Source organism: Tursiops truncatus, chromosome 5 (genome assembly GCF_011762595.2).
Source record: "Tursiops truncatus isolate mTurTru1 chromosome 5, mTurTru1.mat.Y, whole genome shotgun sequence".
Lineage (NCBI taxonomy): Eukaryota > Metazoa > Chordata > Mammalia > Artiodactyla > Delphinidae > Tursiops > Tursiops truncatus.
In genome coordinates, this window is record NC_047038.1 from 100,171,684 (window position 1) to 100,187,417 (window position 15,734).

A 15,734-nucleotide genomic window follows, 5' to 3' on the forward strand; every position below is an offset into this window, starting at 1 on the left:
AGCTTAGTACATCTACTGCAGGAATGTCTGGATAGACACACACCACAGATACACACACAGACACATGCACATCAGTAAATTATAAACTATATGAGCTGTGTTTGCATGAGACCCCACTAGGCTGCTTGGGAAAATTATAGCAAATAAGACATTGTGGGACATATAGACACCACTGAATTTTAAAGAAAGGCTTTTGCAACATTTTGAAGAAAACTAAAGATAAGTTCCTTGCCTTATGGTTTAATCTCTACTGTATATTTTTGTGATTATCAGAGAAAATGATTAGTTAATCACAATATTCTTCAGATATTTAAGTAACAATGGTGGTGGGACATGTATAATGTAACAGCATAAGTCTAACCACCGCCAGCTCTGATGTACACAATTTATGATTAATATATTATTTATTTGAAATAAATTCATGATAATTATACCTTTGACAGTTTTTCTTTAATAATTTCATGTATACTTTTTAAATTAATAAATTAATTTATTTTTGGCTGTGTTGGGTCTTCGTTTCTGTGCGAGGGCTTTATCTAGTTGCGGCGAGTGGGGGGCCACTCTTCATCGCGGTTCGCGGGCCTCTCACTGTCGTAGCCTTCTCTTGTTGCGGAGCACAGGCTCCAGACGTGCAGGCTCAGTAGCTGTGGCGCACGGGCTTAGTTGCCCCGCGGCATGTGGGATCTTCCCAGACCAGGGCTCGAACCCGTGTCCCCTGCATTGGCAGGCAGATTCTCAACCACTGAGCCACCAGGGAAGCCCTCATGTATACTTTTGATTAAAATTTTTATCAATAGAATATAATTTAGTTATGAATAAGTATTTTGATAGATTAGGTATTCTGTAAATATTTTATGAATGTAAACTTCTAGTGAGAAACTTCAGGGCTTCCCTGGTGGCACAGTGGTTGAGAGTCCGCCTGCCGATTCAGGGGATACGGGTTCATGCCCTGGTCTGGGAAGATCCCACATGCCGCGGAGCGGCTAGGCCCGTGAGCCGTGGCCGCTGAGCCTGCGCGTCCGGAGCCTGTGCTGCGCAACGGGAGAGGCCACAACAGTGAGAGGCCTGCGTACTGCAAAAAAAAAGAGAGAAAAAAGAAACTTCAGATGAAATATAATCAGGTTTGCTATTATTTTGGTTTCCTATGGAGGATGAAATTTCTAGACTTAATCATTTATTAAGAAATTTTTTTATTTGCTAGGATTTTTATCATTATATATACTTAAAACATTTAAATAATTTAATAGAAAAATACCAGAGTCATAGAATAGGAGGTTTCTCTTTTGACTTTATAGAATTATAAGTAATTTATTCCTATTTCAAGAGAGATGGACTATGAACTTTGAATGTGAAGGGCTGAAAAAAGTTATAAATGAAGGATGTGATATGTATTGACCTTTATTTGGAGTCAAATTTTGGAAAAAATAGAACAAGCCTATATAATTTCATAGTTCGGATTTCAGATTTTCTGTCATATCCTTCCACTTACGTGTTGTATAAAATTTGTGAATAATAAAATATCAGGAAAAGTATCAATCTAGAGAATTAAACCATTTAAGTATAATATTTACCTTGAATATTTCTGTTGAAAAGTCAAACCAACTTCTGAGTTCAGGAAAAAAAAGTGAATGAAAATATTTTGAAGATTTTTTTCACTGGCATCTGCTAGGAGCCTTTGGGTTCCCTTTATTTTCAACAGATACTTGCTGTGATACTTCATTTAATTATTGAACGGTTGACTATTTCTAGCAGAATGAAATATTCAGTTGCTTTTAATAGGAATAGCACTTCATATTTGCCAAGTTTCAGCCACATTTCTTTATTATTTCTCAACACATTAAAACATGTCTACTTAATGTTTGGTTATTTTTGTTGTTCCTACAAAGTCTTGTTGAATTATAACAGTTTCTAAACAAAATTTTAAGCTCATAAATAAATGCAAAAAGAAAACTCCTCACTAAGTTATAAGCTACCACTAGACTATGTCTAGCACAAGCAATTAATTTGTTAAACATCTATATGCCAGACACTGTAAGTCTTTGGTATATAATGGTGAGAAACTTGGAACTTAAGAGATGAAGACAAGAAAGTAGGCAATTAAAATATGTTGTAATATGTTATTAAGGTTTTTAAAAACATTTTAAAGGATGTCTCATAGTTTCTTAATGTTTGACCCAAATCATATCCATACCCATGCATGTACTGGATGGCAAAGAACAATTTTTGACTCTAAAAAATTAAAGTCAAAGTTTGTAAGGTAAACATTTCATTTTTAATAGGATTACATGTCTGTCTTTGATTAAGTGAGTTCTGCTCAAGAGCTGTATTTGGCTATTTGTGAAGAGGTCAGAATAAGGACATTTGTTTTGTAATGTTTTTGTATTTTTTTAGGATATTGGTTTTAGCTAGTTTTAATAGTTTTCCTTTTGTACTTTTCAGGAGTATAAAGAAAATTAAAATGGAGTGTTGAAAATTCCTTATACTTTCTAGTAATTACATAGCCAATCTAGGTTCACAATTTAAAGAAAGAAAAGAATAGACAAATAAGTCAAGGACCAGCTTGTTTTGTTTTCTTTAAAATAAGTAAAGTTATTTTTACGTTAACTCCAGGACTCCAAGTAAAAAGATAAGCCAGATACCTAACAGCAAAAACAAGCATATAATGAAAAAATTTTGTAATCCTAGACAGTAATCAAATTACTTGAAATAGAAGAAATGTTTGAATTTTTAAAATTCAGAGCAATGAAAGAATAAACCAGTGTTTTAGGATCTCATAACTGAGGCAACAAGATAGAAATCTGGATTATAAATTTAAAGATTATGAAATCTGATTTAAAGGTTATGAAGTTTCTGGTTGTGCTATAGGAAAACAGTGTGATCTTGTTTTCCCCCAGTTGAGTCATTTATAAAGTAAAGATAATACCTACCGTGGCTGCTAAGAAATGAAAATAAAAAGTCCAGTCAATTCTTGGTCTAAGTAAGGCATTACCTTAAGGACTGGGGAATTTTCCTGTTCTTTTGTTTCATTTTCACTTAATCTAAACTACCCATCTTCTGACTATATTGCCATTTGTTATTGATTATATTAATGTGGTCATTAATGAAAAGAAATAGAATGTAAAAGCATTTTTTCTCATTTTATCTTTACCTGTTTTTGTGTAGGTTATCAAAAAGCATTGATTAAAATAAGATTTGAGGTTGTTGGTTGAATGCAACAGTCTAGGGCTGTTTCTTGGGGCTGTACAATGGGCAATATCAGAGGGAACTGGCCTAAGTTAGTTGTAGAACCCAGGTTAGAGGCTACTTACATCTTCTACAGATGAAACCTTTTTCCTGACTTAACTGGTTTGGAAATTTATACATTCAATTTATTTTATTTTAGTGATTATTACTTTATAACATTTACATGTAACAAATTAAAATTGAGTCAAGAGCTCTACCCTTCTTCCAAACAATATAAAGAAATTAATTGCTTTAACTCTCAACTTCCATCTTTCAGCTTCAGTGCTATTGTTGTTGTGTATTTTAGTTGCATCTTGTTCTCTGACCCACCATAATCAGTGATAATTATTATTATTTTAACAATTAATATTTATTTAAATTTCCATCAATTAAGTAATATCTTTATTTAGTCTTGGTTCTTGCATCCAAAGCCTGCCTTCTTGATTCAATTTTCTTATTGCTGAGTTACTTACTTGGTAGTTATTTCAGCAAAGGTCTGTGAGTGACACATATTTAAGACATTGTGCAGGAAAATGTTTTAATTTCACTGTTACCTGTGAATGATCGTTTAGCTGAATATAGGTTGACAGTAATTTTTCCTCAGCACTTTGAAATTGTCTTCTGGCAAGTATTAGTGCTTATGGTTTGCTATCAATATAGTTGTGCTTTTGTAGATAATTTGTATTTTCTCTCAGATATTTTGTAAAATGTTCTCTTTGTTTTGATAGCTTGCATTCCATTAGATGGAGATCTATATTTGTTTATCCTGTTTGGAACTTGTTGTGCTTCTTCAATCTGAGAATAACTCATGTCTTTATTTAATTCAGGACAATTTTCAGTTTTTTAAAATAAAATTTTTTGCCATTCTTTATCCTCTATTTTTTATTTTCATTTTTATTGAAGTGTAGTTGATGTACAATGTTTCAGGTATACAGCAAAGTGATTCTGTTATACATATATTCTTTATCCTCATTTTATTGGAAATTTCTGTCATACATATCTTGGAGCTACTCATTCTATCATCCATGCCACTTAAATAGTCTGTCATATTTCCCATCTGTTTTACCTCTGTTTTGTATTTTGGGTAATTACTTTCAATCCATTCCAATTCATTAATTTTTTTCCAGCTATTTCTAGTCAACTCTTCAACCTATCCATTGAATTTTTTAGTTCGATGACTCTAATTTTTGCTTCTAGCATAAAAAGTGTTTTTCAAATCTGTTTTTTTCCCTACCTTTCTGTTGTTACCTCATGGCTTCTACTTTTCTCTTTTATAGATTACTATATTCAGTTTTGAAGTGCACATTCCACCATTGCTTTAGGTGACTACTTCAAAGAGGCTTATTTTCTTGTGTGGTTTGTAATCTTGTGAGCTAGTCTTCACAAGAAGCTGTTTTTCATGAGAATCAAGAGTATTCTGCACAATGGAAGTATGTCATCAGTTGTTTCAATTTTGTCTCTGTAGAGGTGCCAATAGCATTGTAGACAAGTTCACCCTGATGTCTCACAGATTCTTAAAATTCAGTTTCTCCACAAAGACTACATCATTTCCTCTACCCCAAACTTGCTTCTCCTGTTGTGTATTCCCTTTCTCAATGAAGGGGACTGTATTAGTTTGCTAGGGCTGCTCATAACAAAGCATCACAGACAGGGTGTATTAAGCCACAAAAATTTATTTTCTTACAGTTGTGGAGACTAGAAGTTGGAGATCAAGGTGTCAGCAGGGTTGATTCGTCTGAGGCCTCACATTGGCTTGTAGGTGGCCACCTTCTCCCTTTGTCTTCACATAGTCTTCCTTCTGTGTGACTGTGTCCTAATCTCTTCTTCTTATGAGGACACCTGTCATACTGGATTAGGGCTTACACTAACGACCTCATTTTGACTTAATTACCTCTTTGAAGGCCTTATCTCTAAATACAGCACTTTCTGAGGTACTAGGAGTTAGAACTTCAACATATAAATTTTTGGGGAGGGGAACAGAATTCCGGACACAACAGGTATCAACCAGTTACTCAAGCTAGAAATCTGGACATTGTGCTTTACTACTCCCTATTTACCCTCTTGCTTCAAGCAGTCACCATTGATTCTATTTCCTAAATATCTTACAAATTTATCCAATTCTAAGAATTTCACTGCCACTTGCCAACTTTTGGCCATAATTATTTTTTCCCCGGGATAATAGCAATAATTTCTTTGCTGATTTCTTTCCCCCCAATATTGCATTCTTGTACTCTTTCTTCCACATGATTATAGAATAATTTTTTTAAAAAAGGAAATACTTATGATTATAGCTTTTTCTATCCCTGCTGAAAATTCTTTAGAAGTCCAAAATCTTTTCTGTGGTTAAGGAATCTTTGATGAATGGAGTCTACATTTCTTTCTATGTGTTTAGAAACATTTTTTGTCTTATGCTTTTTTTGTTGTTATTGTGGCCTCTCCCGTTGCAGAGCACAGGCTCCGACGCGCGGGCTCAGTGGCCATGGCTCACTGGCCCAGCCGCTCCGTGGCCTGTGGGATCTTCCCGGACCGGGGCATGAAACCGCGTCCCCTGTATCTGCAGGTGGACTCTCAACCACTGCACCACCAGGGAAGCCCCTGTCTTATGCTTTTTACTAAACCGTTTTAAATTCCCTGCACAAGATATATACTCTCCAGCCTCTGGCCATTTGCATCTTGTTCTTCATACTTGGAGCAGTCTCCTCCCTCCCCTTCACCTCACTTTTGAACTCCTACTTATCTTTTAGATTTTGGCATAAAAGTTTTTTTTTTTTTTTTATGAGGAAGAATTTCACCACCCTCTAAGTCAGGTAAGGGGCTCCTTAAATTGTCCCCCCATCATAGTGCACACCATGTTGCAATTGCTTATTTCCTGGCTGTATTATCCTCTATTCTGGAAGCTCCATTAGAGCAGGGATTATTTGTATGTAGTTCACAACTGTGTCAGTACTGCCTAACCCATAGTAGGCGCTTAGTAAATACTGACACTTGGCATACTCCATATTATTTTTTTGAAATAGTGGATTGAATGGTACCTCATTTTCCCGACCATCCTATTTAAAAGTTCAACCCTATTGTCCTTTCATGCTTTATTTTATAGAGAAGTATCCATATCTGATTTTCTATCTATCTATATCTATCTATCTATTGTCTTTCTCCTCCCTGTCTTTACAAGTGTAAAGCTTGTACTACAGACTAAACATACATGAGAACTGAAAAGTTTACTTATGCTTTTATATGTCTGATGATTGAAGAAATTTTATACAAACTAATTTCCTGCTTCTTACATTTCAAACCTTGGTGCCTTCCATAAGACATGTTCACATCACTATACTACCTCTGGCCCTACACCTTTGTGTCACGATGCTAGGTGAGTTGGCACAGTGAATGATGGGAGGATCCTGGAAGCCATCCCTGCACTGGGGTAGCTAGCAATAACTCAGCCATACACAGGCATGACTGTGACGCTCATAATATATCCCGTGCCACCCCCAACAAAATCTGTCTTCAAATTTCTCTTTAACTTCATCCCCCAAAATGCCTGTGACCACTCCAGTGCCATATAATGTCAAGGGAAATTAGAATGAAAAGAGATAGTGGCCTTAACTAATTGTGTCTGTTTGTTTTTTACTTTTGCAAGTTTTACAAAACATTCAACCATGTGAACACATCGCTAGGGGACTTGGAAAGGTCTGTGCAAGTGAGGGTCCTTGAAGCTTAACTTCATTCTGTTCAAGATAAACGTGCTACTGAAGGCAATGCTGCTCTGGTTAGAGTGAGGACATAGGTGGGATTGGGGGCTGGAGCCAGACCCTGTGAAATCAACTAATTCCTCCCTTCCCACTGCTAGGAAGACTCTAAGAGCCCCCCTAAATTATTTCTGATCACAGATGAAAACAACTGCCCTGTACCATCTTACTTTCCAGTGTCAATTCCTTGAACTTGCTTAAGAACCAGACTTGGAGTAAGAAACATTAATTTTTCAAACATGGAGATAAAGGACAATTTCTTTCAGCCGAAAAGCTCTTTCATATTGTTAAGACTGGTTCTGTCATTTACTATCAAAAGGATAATTCAAATCTCTACTCCTGATCTCTTAGAAAATAGCCAGACTTTCGAGATCATATCAAAACAAGTGGCAAATACCCTCTTTTGAAGGGGAAATGAAGAATCAGTGCAGAGAGCTGCTGTGAAGGCAGTGAGGGGTAGTTCAATCAGACTTTGATTATAGGTATATTACCTCTGTCAGCTGAGCCATCAAACCAGCCGTAGTGATTAAGGTGCACAATATAAATGCCTGCCCATATGAACACAATTTTGTAGGTAGCACATGAAAGTTTCCAGCCATAACCAAGTAATATTATTCAAGAAGAGATGACTTCAAGACTCTCCATGCATGCTATTGGCCCCTTACATGGAAACCGTTTTTAGATTCAGTGATATTCAGCCTCCTGCTGTGAACTCGCAGGCACACAGAGAAAAAATTTAGAATGCAGCTATCATCCAAGAAATGAAGGTGGTATGTAGTTTTGTAACGAAACTGTGGCAAGTGGTATGTAGTTTAATCCCTGAAAAGACAATCCCTGCTCTTTTGTTTTTAATAAAATGGAAACTGAAGTCTAATGTTTGTGAACATTGATAGAGATGATGACAAAGCACAAGTATATGGTTAATTTATATAGTGTAGAAAACTGAACTTTATTCCTGGTGTCAGGATAGGGGAACCCAATGAAGTATCTTCCAAGGACTCAAAAATTTCGATTGTCTACTAAGAGTTAAATTAATCAAGTCCAAATATAATAGATGTTATTATCTGTAAGAGTAAATATGTGGCCAACGAGTAAGGGAACAACTAAAATACCAACAAAGGTGAACTGGACGGAGTCATTTATAGGAGAAAGTAGGGGAATGAGATTACATTTGGGGAGAGGAAACATCACCAATTATTTCATGGTCAGTTTGGAGAATGTGTGACAGTGATGGGCCTTGGAGGCACTGATGGGGAATACTCAGAAGAGCCAATGTTGACAGTATCCATCTAAATACTATCCAGTGGTGAGAATGACTTGGCCAAGTAGATATGTGTCTCTCAAGATAAACTCCATGAGAGCAGGAACACTGCATTTCTTGTTTACTGGCACACAGTAGTCACCCAATAAATACATGTTAAATGAAGTTGTGAAGAAATAATGGTGGCAAGCCTGTCCTTTCATTGAGTGCTGTATCTTATCAACTAACTCGCCTTGTTCTGAATCTATGCAAATTTATGATAATTTGTATTCTTATGTAGCTTGTTTATAGGGAAAAATCTTCTGATTTGGTCAAATTGTCATTCTAGTATCTGAGAGTTTAGTTAATGTTGTCTACTCCTGAGAACTTTATTATTCTCATTTGTGTTCACAAATTTAGGTATCTCTCCTGCACAGTTTATGCCTACAATGAACTTACAGTGGATAACAACCACCTTGGGAGTCTTTTCTGGGAGTTGCTGGTCTTCTTAGGTGACATTCCATTTCACTGACATCTTCTGAGAATGTGCGTTACTTTCTATTAATATTAGCTTTTGGGAGACCTTTTGTTATTTTTAAAGACATAGGCTTTATGATTACAAGGAATATTTTCATTTTGTGTTCATCAGATATAAAGCATTTCCTAAGTAGAATCAATTATGCTCTTGCAACAGGACCATGAAGAGGTGGCTCGAGGCTACTTTCTACAACATAAATAGCTTAAGGATTTAAAAAGTTGTAATAGAGCCTATTTGTTATTCCTCTCCTTATTAAAAGAAAAGACATCTTTCATCACTACTTTATGTTAAAGATGTGGTAGAAATATCAACAAGCCAGGACAAATAAATGTGCTAGCAAGATGTCCAGGCTAGGAAAGTATCACTATTAGCAGGAAACCACTGCTCCTGATCATGATTGCACTATCAAAGTAGAAAGATTATGTTACTGTTCTTACTAATCACATTTGCCAAGATGCTCACAACATAATCCCAGAGCCCTGGTGGTGCTGGGAGAATTGGCAGCAGTGGCAGAGGAGACCATTAATGCCTCTTGCCTTATACAGGGTTTTGTAATTAGAGAATATGCAAGGTGACACATTATCTTAGTGGACATCAAAGGTTATTATTTAATTATTGCTCAAGTGTAAAAACATTGTTAAGATTGCTGTCATGATTTTATTTTTTCACATTGCAAATTAAATAAACAATGACTAAGAGACACTTTATTTCCTCATAGGAATTCAGGATTGAGTATTATTTTTATTTGCAATGAATTGTGAAGGCCACTTCTCTAGTTTAATATTCAGTTCATGTTCAGTTATATAGATTCTCATGCTGTAGTTTTTTGGCGTAGTTACAAATTGACTTGAGAGTTTTGACTACGTTTGAATTCATTCATATAATTCAGAACAGAGATACCACTTAGTGATTTGGATCAGAGAAAGTAAATGTAGTTGAACTCTGGGATACACAAAGAATCTCCATATCAAAAAATGATGTAATTATAGCATTTAATAAATATTTGTCTGGAGTTTAGCATGACTCACTTCTAAGTGGGAGGAATAAATGTACTGAACTTCTAAAGTTATTGTTCTTTTTATCAGTTAATATTTTTATTTTTAAAATAAAATACGAGTTTACTTTCATTGAAATGCACATTATAAATTCAATGAATTTGATAAATGCATACTCCACTGTAACAACACTTTTATCAAGATAAAGACCATTTTAGGTTTGTACAATTATAAATAAAACTGCTGAAAACAGTCGTGTACAAGTCTTTTTGTGGACATACATTTTTATTCTATTGGTAAATACTTAGAAGTGGAATTACTGGGTCATAGCTTGGGAATATATTTAACTTTACAAGAAACTGCTAAACTGTTTTCCAAAATTATTGTCCATTTTATATTTATATATCCACAAGCAATGTATGAGAGTTCTGGGTGCTCCACATCCTGGTCAACATTTGACACTGTCATTTTTTAATTTTTCTCCCCATTCTAGTGGATGTGTGATTATGTCTCACTGTGCTTTTAATTTGCATTTCCCTATAATTAATACTGCTGAACATACACTCATGTCTCTATTGTCTATTAATATAACTTCTTTTGTGAGGTGACTGTACAAATCTTTTGCTCATATTTAACTGGGGTAAATGGAAATTTATCATTGAAATTTTCTTTCATTTCACAGGAAGAGATACAAGGTTGTGATAAGTTAAAAATTAATATTGTAATCTCTAAAGCAATCAAATAACAAAAAAGTAAAGCTAAAAAAACCAAGAGAGGAGATAAAATGGAATAGTAAACTATACTTTCTTCATCCAAAAGAAAACAGGAAAGGGAGGAAAAAGAAACAAAACAGAAAGAACAAATGGAAAAGGAATATCAAGATAATGGACTTAAACCCAACCATATCAATCAATTGCATCATCATTTATTTATTTTGACCTATTTTCTCTTTCTGAAAGTAAAATTACATGTATATTAATCTGCTTGATATTTTTCCACATATGTTTAATGTTTTAACTTTTTTTCCTTGGTTTTCTAATACCTTCCACTTCTGTGTGTCCTCCAGATTATCAGTTGAGCTTGAAACACCTCACTAGCACTTCTCTTCTGAGCCTCTGCTAAACCTGCCTATCCATAGCTTAAAATACAGCTAAATCTCAAGATGACTATGCTCTTGCCTGTATCTCCTTTTCTGGATACAACATAGTCTTAAATGATTTCTTTTTAATATCCTTTAAAATATTATTTTAAGGGTAAGCAAGAGATAGAATAAGGAGTATCAGAATAATTTTACATAAATAGGGAGAAGCAGAGGAGTCACAAAATGATTGGAATTGCTGCAGGAAATACTGCAGTGAAAAAAAAAACAATTTTAATCCATTGTTTGTGATCGTTATAATTTTTTTGTTATATGAACTCAATTCCTTCAAAAGTGGAATTTACTAATACTAGTTACTGAAATTCAGCAGCATATGCTGGTACGGCTGTGGTAGTTGTTAAAACACTGATAGCTTCTGTATATGACAGAATACAGCTGCTGCCTCCAAGCCCTCTGAATGCCTCTGCTGCCCCAGCTGCCCCAGTCACCACAGCCCCTCATCTCAGGAGTCTCTATAACTACCCATAATCCATGAATTTAAGGGTTAAGATTTAGACATTTTTCACAGAATGAAAAAAAAATCCTAAAATTTGTGTGTAATCACAAAAGACTCTGAATATTCAAAGCAATCTTGAGAAAAAATAACAAAGCTGGAGGTGTCATGCTCCTTGATTTCAGACTATAGCACAAAGTTACAGGAATAAAAACAGCATGGTACTGGCACAAAAACAGACACACACAGATCAGTGGAACAGAATGGACAGTCCAGAAATAAACCCACATGCTTATGGTCAGTTAATCTACAACAAAGAAAGCAAGGATATACAATGGGGAAATGACAGTCTCTTCAATAAATGGTGTTGGGAAATTGGAATGCTACTTGTAAAAGAATAAAACTAGAACATTTTCTCACACCATATACAAAAATAAACTCAAAATGGATTAAAGACTTAAATGTAATACCTGAAATCACAAAACTCCTAGAAGAAAACATAGGTAGTACACTTTTGACATTGGTCTTAGTAATATTTTTTTGAATCTGTCTCCTTAAGCAAGGGAAACAAAAGCAAAGATAAAGAAATGGGACTACATCAAACTAAAAAGCTTTTGCACAGTGAAGGAAACCATCAACAAGATGAAAAGGCAACCTACTGAATGAGAGAAAATGTTTGTAAATTATAGGTCTGATAAGGGTTGATATCGAAACTATATAAAGATCTCATACTTAATATCAAAAAAACAAGCAACACAATTTAAAAATGGGCAGAATAGGCATTTCTCCAAAGAAGACATACAGATGGCCAATAGGCATGTGAAAAGATTCTGAACATCACTAATCATCAGGTAAATGAAAATCAAAACCACAATGAGGTACCACCTCATACCAGTCAGAATGGCTATTAACAACAACAACAAAGAAACAACAGGTGTTGTCAAGGATGTAGAGAAAAGGGAACACTTGTGCACTGTTGGTGGGAATATAAATTGGTACAGCCACTATAGAAAACACTGTGGAGGTTCTTCAAAAAGTGAAAAACAGAACTACCATTCGTTCCAGCCATTCCACTCCTGGGTATTTATCAGAAGAATACAAAAATGCTATCTTAAAAAGATATATACACCCAATGTTCATAGCAACATTATTTGAAATAGCCAAGATATGAAAACAACCTATGTGTACACCAAGAGATGACTAAAGAAAATATGGTATATATATATGCAATGGAATATTACTCAACCATAAAAAGAATGAAAATTTGCCATTTGCTACAACATGGATGGACTTGGAAACTATTATGTTCAGTGAAATAAGTCAGGCAGAGAAAGATAAATACTGTATGCTTTCACTTATATGCAAGATCTAAAAAATAAAACATGAATAAATACTAAAAAAACAGAAATAGACACAGATACAGAGAACAAACTAGTGGTTACCAAAGGGGAGAGGGATTGAGGGAGGATCAAAATAGGTGAAGGGGATTAAGAGGTACAAATTACCAGGTATAAAATAAATAAGTTACAAAGATGTAATGTGCAGCACAGGGAATAAACTTTGTATGGTATATAATCTATAAGAATATCAATTGGTATGCTGGACACCTGAAACTAATAAGTCAATTATACTTCAATTAAAAAAAAGATTTGGCTTAGTAGGGGGACTACTGTGACATATTCCAAACTATTGGTGTCTTATGCTATACTATTAGTGGTTAAATATTTCTAAGATCACCCTTACTTATATATACATTGTGATTAAGCTTTGCCATATTCATGGAATTGTATTAAGCTTTCAGCTGGGTGAGCTGATTGGAAAAATATAATAGCTGCAGTCCAAGTATTTGTCAGAGAATATTATCTTGATTTTAATGCCATGCAGTGCTTTTTGGAAGTTGATATTAGCCATCTTCTTAGCCTAAGGATTACATGAGTGATATGCAATCCATCCATTCCCCATTTTAGATATGAAAATTTATCCCTAGAAATTATCATACTAAGTGAAGTAAACCAGACAAAGACAAATACATGGTATTGTTTTTATGTGGAAACTAAAAAAAATGATACAAGTGAACTTATATACAAAACAGAAATAGACCCATGGACATAGAAAACAAATGTATGGTTACCAAAGGGGAAAGGTGAGGAGGAGGAATAAATTGGGAGTTTGGGATTAACATACACACACTACTATATATGAAATAGATAACCAACGAGGACCTACTTTATAGCACAGTGAACTATACTCAGTATTTTGTAATACTCTATAAAGGAAAAGAATCTGAAAAGAAATATATATGTTTTTATAACTGAATCACTTCGCTGTACACCTCAGACTAACACAACATTGTAAGTCAACTACACTTCAGTAAAAAAATTAAAAATATAAAAGTTTATCCTTGAATTAGATTTCAGCAAGATCTGTATTTTAGAGTGAATTGTTTTATCCCTTTCTTGAATTGCTTTAACTAAATTGCAGTTGGTAATATACCATTAGTCTGCACTGAAAGATGTTTTGAGAAATAACATTCAGAATTTTCTTTCTATTGAAATGTATTCTTTATAAGAATTCAGGGGAGAAACTCTTCCCAGGGCCTAGTAGGGGAGAAATAATTTTGCTTCTTCACAGTTACTGTTTGTTTTCATGTAAGGAAAACTGTCTTTTGAGTAACAAATTGGGTTTCCCTTACTGGATCAAGCATTAACAATCTCAGATCCAAATTTGTTTTCTACCTTTAACAATTCTTCATTCTATCTTTATTTCTATTAAAAAATCTTATATGGCAGATACTTTTATAAATTTACATCAGTTTTAAGCAAGGGTGAGTACAATTAAGTAAGCAAAACATGCAAATGAAACACAATAAGCTTTCCACTAAAATATTTCTTTGTGTCCATGAAGCTGGAACCCAACAGCTAGATTGCAAGGGCAGGAGGCTCCAATATTTCTGTGACGTTTCATTGTCATCTGAGGCCTTCATGTTGTGTGTGTGTCATTGATGCAAAGATGCACATCTTTTCCACATTTTATAGTGAAAAATCTAGATGCACTTTACAATTGATAGTGCCTGAATTAGAGGGAATATGATATTTGTATGTATTTGTGGATGGTAAGGAAAAAGAGAGAAGTTGTCTTCATTTTCCCTTTAATAAACTAGCTGAAGCCTTGCCTTTTCTATTATGTATCACAACCTGCATCCCTCTTTCCCCATCCTCTGTCTGGCAAACCTGACGCACTTTTCAAAGCTAAGCACAAATATCCTGTTCCCTAGGAGACCTTCCTTGATGCTTCTGTTAAGGTTAGGGTACTTTTTTCATGCTTTTAGTATCCAGTTCCTCTTTGCACTTACTATACTCTTATAATTCTCTGTTCAGGTGTTTGTGAAGCAACATAGCAGAATAGTTAAGCACTTGGCCTCTGGAAGTAGACAACTTTGGATTTAATTTTACTATATTAACTTTTGGGTGAGTTGCTTAAACTCTGCTGCTCAGTTTGTTCATCTGTAAAATGGAATTATCGTGGTAACCTATCTCATGGGACTATTTCAAAGGTTAAATGAATTAACACATTGAGAGCACTGTTTGGAACAGTAAATGTTTCTCTTCTTCCTCCTCCTCCATCTTGTCTTTCTTCTCCTTTTTTTTTCTTCTTGTTATTACTATTTTTGTTGTCCTCACTGTAATGTGAGCTTGGGAAGCAGGAACTGCCTAAACTCCCTCTAAGTTTTTTATTTCTAATTTCATTTTCATTTCTAATTTCCCAGAACCTACAAGAATGCTTGGTACAAGGAAGTCCTTACTAGATGTTACCAGTAAATAAAATCCTGTATTAGAGATGAATTTTGAGTGATATGTCATATTTTAGTGAAAACTGAGCTGTGTTTATGAAAATGCTTTATGAAATTGAGCTAGTGTAACTATCAGAATATCTTTCTAGATGGTATAAAATCATTCCCTTTATTGGGAAGGATTCAATTACCTATTTAATAAACAGTAAGTGAGTGCCACCTGTGTAAGAAACTGTCCTAGCTACATGGGAATGCAGAGGCGAAAAGAACCTCTGCCTTCAAGGAACTAATTTTCTAATGTAAAGAAGTGAGAGCATATGTTTTTTTTAACTGGACATTTTGTTTGTTATGAAAATGCCCTTAAATCTAGCAGTTTGTGATAGTATATACAAAAATAAAAAAATTTATTATTCCATAAATTTATTTTGTCCCTCAGGATAATATTGAGAATAATAATTTCTTCCCCAAAGTTTAAAAAAATTACTATTTCCTTATCTATTCTCTGATACATTAAAAAACCAGAATTGAGAGGCTAGCTGTTGATTTCTGTGATGTATTCTTTAGATTGAGGACCATTTATGGCGTTAGATATTGTCCTTGAAAAACCTTTT

The 15,734-nt window shown here is 34.6% G+C and overlaps 1 protein-coding gene across 3 annotated transcripts in view; it reads left to right on the plus strand.

Moving 5' to 3' along the window:
* Positions 1-15,734, plus strand: part of ARHGAP24 (Rho GTPase activating protein 24) — a 775,519-nt gene that overhangs the window by 32,826 nt on the left and 726,959 nt on the right. The window lies entirely within an intron of this gene.